The sequence below is a fragment of the Erythranthe guttata genome, chromosome 11 (genome assembly GCF_056151865.1).
Source record: "Erythranthe guttata isolate IM_541 chromosome 11, IM_541, whole genome shotgun sequence".
Classification (NCBI taxonomy): Eukaryota; Viridiplantae; Streptophyta; class Magnoliopsida; order Lamiales; family Phrymaceae; genus Erythranthe; species Erythranthe guttata.
Genome location: NC_142543.1, coordinates 17,040,598 through 17,047,795, shown reverse-complemented (window position 1 = coordinate 17,047,795; position 7,198 = coordinate 17,040,598). Strand labels below are relative to the sequence as shown.

General features: G+C 38.9%; 1 pseudogene across 1 annotated transcript; it reads left to right on the top strand.

The window, feature by feature from the left end:
• The first annotated feature begins 3,395 nt into the window (after positions 1-3,395).
• On the top strand, positions 3,396-5,794 carry LOC105955859 (AP2-like ethylene-responsive transcription factor AIL6; annotated as a pseudogene). The gene is made up of 6 exons (XR_016034577.1): positions 3,396-3,458; positions 4,440-4,556; positions 4,650-4,723; positions 4,844-4,894; positions 5,005-5,081; positions 5,454-5,794. The product of XR_016034577.1 is annotated as an AP2-like ethylene-responsive transcription factor AIL6 (transcript).
• Positions 5,795-7,198: the final 1,404 nt, after the last annotated feature.

The following is a 7,198-nucleotide window of genomic DNA, read 5'->3' as shown; positions in this document are numbered from 1 at the left end:
GTAATAGATTTTTTTGTCCCGGTTCGTTGTTTTTGGTCAACTTTTTTTTTTTTTTTTTTTAATTCGGGTAAGTTTCTAACGAGCTTATTGACCGTCTTTGCATGAACTGGGATCATCTTACTCGACGCTGCTGGACATTTGTGTATTCGTAATTGTTGGCTCCAAATTTCCGTTAGTGAAGATTGAAGAAATCCGTCATACGTGGAAATTAAAGATTGGCAAAGATTTGTTTTCCATGTTTATTTTGGAATTAATTAGAGTCCTATTTTTGTAATATTGTTATTAGGACTTAGATTTATTTCCATGTATTGTATTCTAGTTAGGTATCTTTTGTATTTATCTAGAATAGAAGTAGAAATCGACTAGGATTCTATTACCTAGTTAATCGATTTCTTAGGGCTCAAGTTAGGTTTAGGGTGGTGGATTTCGTGCCTATATAAGGCCCTCAACCTCATATGAGTCCGATGGAGCTTTAATAAGAAAAATCCCAACATAAAGGCTTTGAAGGGTGCAGCCCGTGCTGCAGCCCTGTCTGCACGACAGGTGTGGCAACAGAACAGGTTTCTTCTACCAGGCCATAAAGAAGATCGGCGTTTCGGGAGAAGTGCTTAAAAGATCTCGGGAGAGGTCGATCCGCCGTTTGAAGGAAGTTCAACATTGGAGGAAGTCCAAGAGTGCGGAGGAGGAATTGCTTTGATTATCAACAAGTTCGAGTCGTGTGCAAGAACGGCGTATCACATAAAGAGGGAGTCTTTAGTGTTTTATTAAGTCCTATTAATGTACACTTAAATCTGAACTAGTTTTGCAAGTCCTCGTGGATGTAGGGTACATTTGTATCCGAACCACATTAAATTGTTGTGTTCTTTATTCTGCTTTTCGTAGATTTATTACTGTGACAACACAACAATTCTGTTACGTCACCTAATGTCGTAACATGTAGTCTGTCTCAACAGATGAGTGGATATCCATAGGCATTCAAATTCAACAATTGGTATCAGAGCGGGTCACTAGATATACTTAGTGTCTGATTTTGGATTTTGATTTGTTTGCTTTGCTTATTGGATGACGTGTGTTCACAAGGAAGGTTGAGACGGAAGTCTGTCACGGCATTCACCAAATTCCGCTGCGTTGTAACGTGCCTCGTGATGGGACACTCTGATAGAAGACCAAGACGGGTGAAGAAAAGTGATATCTTTGTTGCAGGGGGAGTAAATCTCATCTGCAGGGGGAGTTCTTGTTAAACATGGATTCTAACCAATCTATGCCAAAGGGGGAGATTGTTGGCTCCAAATTTCCGTTAGTGAAGATTGAAGAAATCCGTCATACGTGGAAATTAAAGATTGGCAAAGATTTGTTTTCCATGTTTATTTTGGAATTAATTAGAGTCCTATTTTTGTAATATTGTTATTAGGACTTAGATTTATTTCCATGTATTGTATTCTAGTTAGGTATCTTTTGTATTTATCTAGAATAGAAGTAGAAATCGACTAGGATTCTATTACCTAGTTAATCGATTTCTTAGGGCTCAAGTTAGGTTTAGGGTGGTGGATTTCGTGCCTATATAAGGCCCTCAACCTCATATGAGTCCGATGGAGCTTTAATAAGAAAAATCCCAACATAAAGGCTTTGAAGGGTGCAGCCCGTGCTGCAGCCCTGTCTGCACGACAGGTGTGGCAACAGAACAGGTTTCTTCTACCAGGCCATAAAGAAGATCGGCGTTTCGGGAGAAGTGCTTAAAAGATCTCGGGAGAGGTCGATCCGCCGTTTGAAGGAAGTTCAACATTGGAGGAAGTCCAAGAGTGCGGAGGAGGAATTGCTTTGATTATCAACAAGTTCGAGTCGTGTGCAAGAACGGCGTATCACATAAAGAGGGAGTCTTTAGTGTTTTATTAAGTCCTATTAATGTACACTTAAATCTGAACTAGTTTTGCAAGTCCTCGTGGATGTAGGGTACATTTGTATCCGAACCACATTAAATTGTTGTGTTCTTTATTCTGCTTTTCGTAGATTTATTACTGTGACAACACAACAATTCTGTTACCTCACCTAATGTCGTAACATGTAGTCTGTCTCAACAGATGAGTGGATATCCATAGGCATTCAAATTCAACAATTGGTATCAGAGCGGGTCACTAGATATACTTAGTGTCTGATTTTGGATTTTGATTTGTTTGCTTTGCTTATTGGATGACGTGTGTTCACAAGGAAGGTTGAGACGGAAGTCTGTCACGGCATTCACCAAATTCCGCTGCGTTGTAACGTGCCTCGTGATGGGACACTCTGATAGAAGACCAAGACGGGTGAAGAAAAGTGATATCTTTGTTGCAGGGGGAGTAAATCTCATCTGCAGGGGGAGTTCTTGTTAAACATGGATTCTAACCAATCTATGCCAAAGGGGGAGATTGTTGGCTCCAAATTTCCGTTAGTGAAGATTGAAGAAATCCGTCATACGTGGAAATTAAAGATTGGCAAAGATTTGTTTTCCATGTTTATTTTGGAATTAATTAGAGTCCTATTTTTGTAATATTGTTATTAGGACTTAGATTTATTTCCATGTATTGTATTCTAGTTAGGTATCTTTTGTATTTATCTAGAATAGAAGTAGAAATCGACTAGGATTCTATTACCTAGTTAATCGATTTCTTAGGGCTCAAGTTAGGTTTAGGGTGGTGGATTTCGTGCCTATATAAGGCCCTCAACCTCATATGAGTCCGATGGAGCTTTAATAAGAAAAATCCCAACATAAAGGCTTTGAATGGTGCAGCCCGTGCTGCAGCCCTGTCTGCACGACAGGTGTGGCAACAGAACAGGTTTCTTCTACCAGGCCATAAAGAAGATCGGCGTTTCGGGAGAAGTGCTTAAAAGATCTCGGGAGAGGTCGATCCGCCGTTTGAAGGAAGTTCAACATTGGAGGAAGTCCAAGAGTGCGGAGGAGGAATTGCTTTGATTATCAACAAGTTCGAGTCGTGTGCAAGAACGGCGTATCACATAAAGAGGGAGTCTTTAGTGTTTTATTAAGTCCTATTAATGTACACTTAAATCTGAACTAGTTTTGCAAGTCCTCGTGGATGTAGGGTACATTTGTATCCGAACCACATTAAATTGTTGTGTTCTTTATTCTGCTTTTCGTAGATTTATTACTGTGACAACACAACAATTCTGTTACGTCACCTAATGTCGTAACATGTAGTCTGTCTCAACAGATGAGTGGATATCCATAGGCATTCAAATTCAACAATTGGTATCAGAGCGGGTCACTAGATATACTTAGTGTCTGATTTTGGATTTTGATTTGTTTGCTTTGCTTATTGGATGACGTGTGTTCACAAGGAAGGTTGAGACGGAAGTCTGTCACGGCATTCACCAAATTCCGCTGCGTTGTAACGTGCCTCGTGATGGGACACTCTGATAGAAGACCAAGACGGGTGAAGAAAAGTGATATCTTTGTTGCAGGGGGAGTAAATCTCATCTGCAGGGGGAGTTCTTGTTAAACATGGATTCTAACCAATCTATGCCAAAGGGGGAGATTGTTGGCTCCAAATTTCCGTTAGTGAAGATTGAAGAAATCCGTCATACGTGGAAATTAAAGATTGGCAAAGATTTGTTTTCCATGTTTATTTTGGAATTAATTAGAGTCCTATTTTTGTAATATTGTTATTAGGACTTAGATTTATTTCCATGTATTGTATTCTAGTTAGGTATCTTTTGTATTTATCTAGAATAGAAGTAGAAATCGACTAGGATTCTATTACCTAGTTAATCGATTTCTTAGGGCTCAAGTTAGGTTTAGGGTGGTGGATTTCGTGCCTATATAAGGCCCTCAACCTCATATGAGTCCGATGGAGCTTTAATAAGAAAAATCCCAACATAAAGGCTTTGAAGGGTGCAGCCCGTGCTGCAGCCCTGTCTGCACGACAGGTGTGGCAACAGAACAGGTTTCTTCTACCAGGCCATAAAGAAGATCGGCGTTTCGGGAGAAGTGCTTAAAAGATCTCGGGAGAGGTCGATCCGCCGTTTGAAGGAAGTTCAACATTGGAGGAAGTCCAAGAGTGCGGAGGAGGAATTGCTTTGATTATCAACAAGTTCGAGTCGTGTGCAAGAACGGCGTATCACATAAAGAGGGAGTCTTTAGTGTTTTATTAAGTCCTATTAATGTACACTTAAATCTGAACTAGTTTTGCAAGTCCTCGTGGATGTAGGGTACATTTGTATCCGAACCACATTAAATTGTTGTGTTCTTTATTCTGCTTTTCGTAGATTTATTACTGTGACAACACAACAATTCTGTTACCTCACCTAATGTCGTAACATGTAGTCTGTCTCAACAGATGAGTGGATATCCATAGGCATTCAAATTCAACAGTAATTAATGCTTTTAGCACCTCTATATTTTGCTATTCGTGTATTTACGTATATATAATAATAAATTTTCGATCAAGATTATTCATATTCAAAACTGTGGTGTAGGTGGTTATGACAAGGAAGACAAGGCGGCAAGAGCGTACGATTTAGCCGCTCTCAAGTACTGGGGTGCCACTGCCACCACGAACTTCCCGGTAATTAATACATCTCGTAACTACATTTAATCTGCGTGTACATTAATATATTATATCCGTCGATTAACCAGATAAATCAATTCGCCCTTTTAGATTTTAAATTATGCCAAAGAACTCGAGGAGATGTAGCATGCGACTAAACAAGAATTCATAGCCTCGCTTAGAAGGTTTGATTTGATTTTCTCCGTCACTCCGTTGTTAAATAAGCTCGTAAATGACTACAAAAGGGGGAAACAAAAACCGAGCAATTAAGAGTCTAACAAATTATTTTTATTTGTTTTCTTTAGGAATAGTAGCGGTTTTTCAAGGGGAGCATCGATATATAGGGGTGTTACAAGGTTTGATTACATTAAGCACTTGTGAATTTCGACGCATTCAATTGCGATCTTAGTTTTCTTGAAAATTATTTTTTCCGAAGTTTTAATTTATATAAGTCGTGAATATGCAGGCATCATCAACAAGGTCGATGGCAAGCAAGGATTGGTCGTGTTGCGGGGAATAAAGACCTCTACCTTGGAACATTTGGTACGTAAGCTTAGTTAATTAATTCCGTTTATTCGACTTAATCAAGTCGATAAATTGGCTTTCGAAAAAGAAAAAAAAAACATTTAACGGTTTATTGCATTCAACACCCATGTGTTTTCTTTAATTGCTAAAAAAACTACTCGTGTTATTTTACTGCAAAACCAACCCCCTATGATTCTATTTTTTTAAGCATACTACACCATAAAGACTTGCTATTTAGGGGGTGATATGCTAAAAAAAATGCATTATCAGGTTTTTTTTTTGTTGCTAATTTTAGTAACACTAGGAAGTTTATTGCTATCAAGAGTCATTAGTCGAGCACCGCCTATAGTTATTGATTTTGTTTTTAATTTTAATTTAATTTAAATGCAGCGATGGAGGAGGAAGCGGCCGAAGCGTACGACATAGCGGCCATAAAATTCAGGGGACTAAATGCTGTCACGAATTTTGAGATGAACCGTTACGACATGGAAGCCATCGCCAAAAGCCCTCTTCCGGTTGGTGGTGCCGCCAAGCGCTTGAAACTCTCCCTCGAATCCAATGACATGGACGACAATCTCAACCATCCTTCAAACACCGCCGCCGCCACTCAAACCACCACCAATATTAGTTTCTCCACCACCGTGCAACCCCCGGGCTCCTCCCTCTACCCGTACGGAGTGCCGTTCGACACGACGGCGGCGGCGGGGGCTCTGTTCTACCACCACTGTTGAGTGTATATTTTACACTCAATGTATATTTTCTTAGGAGGATTTTTGTATACTTTTATTGATTTAATGGTGCTTAATGAGTGGTTTATTGTATTTTAGGTACAACTTGATGATTTGGGAATTCCAAGGTTGAAATGAGCCGAAAAAGATAAAAAAAAGGGCAAAAACGGAAGAAAACAAAAATATGCTGAAAAGTCGCATGCGCGGCCGTGCCAAATTTAGCCTATTTTTGGCGCGGCTGCGCCAACTGCAGAATTTGGGCAGAAGGTTTCGGCGATTCTCGCGCAGCCGTGTGAGAATTGTACTGATTCTCGCGCGGCCGTCTGAAAACACGCTGGAGACAATTTTGGACTTTTAATCACACAAGGAAACCTGAATTCTTCTACCAAGTTGAGACATCTATTTAAGTCCAAACCAAGCACGAATTAGAGGACTTTTGGACACAATTTTAGAGGAAGAGGAACGAGAGAACGGAGAAACGAAGACGGAGAATTGACAAATCTTCATCACAATTCTTCTTTCATCTATCTTTTCTTAATCTATTTCTTTTTATATTTTTATTATGTTTATCATATGTTCATAGAGAACATGAGTAGCTAAGTTTTTAATCTAGCATTTTGTTGGAACCCTGTGTGGGGATGGTGAACTCGTTTTCTTGAGATTATGCAATTATGATTTATTGATTATTTCTTCTACTTGTTATGATTGTTAGTGCATGAACCTGATCAATTTAGGTGCTTTATCTGTGATTATTGGGATTGACTCGACAGAGCTATTTTGAAAAATAAGACTGTAAGTAAAAGAGCCTTTGAGTAGTTTTCACCGGATGAGTGTGTCAATTGCATGTGGTGTCGTAGACATACAGATATCACCTTAGGTAGCCATTTACGAGACTTGTTAGTTAATGCTTATGTTGGAATATTTTATAAATAAATGTGCAATTTTCAAATCATATTCGGCTGACAAATGTGAAGATTTGTCAGTTACAAAAAATGATTTTTTAAGTCTCCAGACTTCAATGTTTTTGACCCAATATTAAATTATTATTTAAAGGCTACTTAAAGACTACATACGTTTTTTACAAGTTACAAATCAGCATTCAAAATTTAAATTCAATGGCAATTATTTTATTTTAATTATACCATTTACTTCACAAATAAAACGGCCCTGATTTTTGTTCATATAAAAGCTGCCATGCTGATTTCATTTCGAACCACTTCGATGCCAACAAAAACTTCTCCTCTTTACCTACTAAATTGTTATCTTTTGAGTTCTTATAAGTGTCGGGTGCAAGCTTCTTGCTTCACTTGATAGTGCGGTTTCTTGTGAAGCTACAACAACGAGATAGGCTGGGCTGTTGTATCCCATAGGCGACACGATTGCGACCTTACTGCACCTCAACGAGAA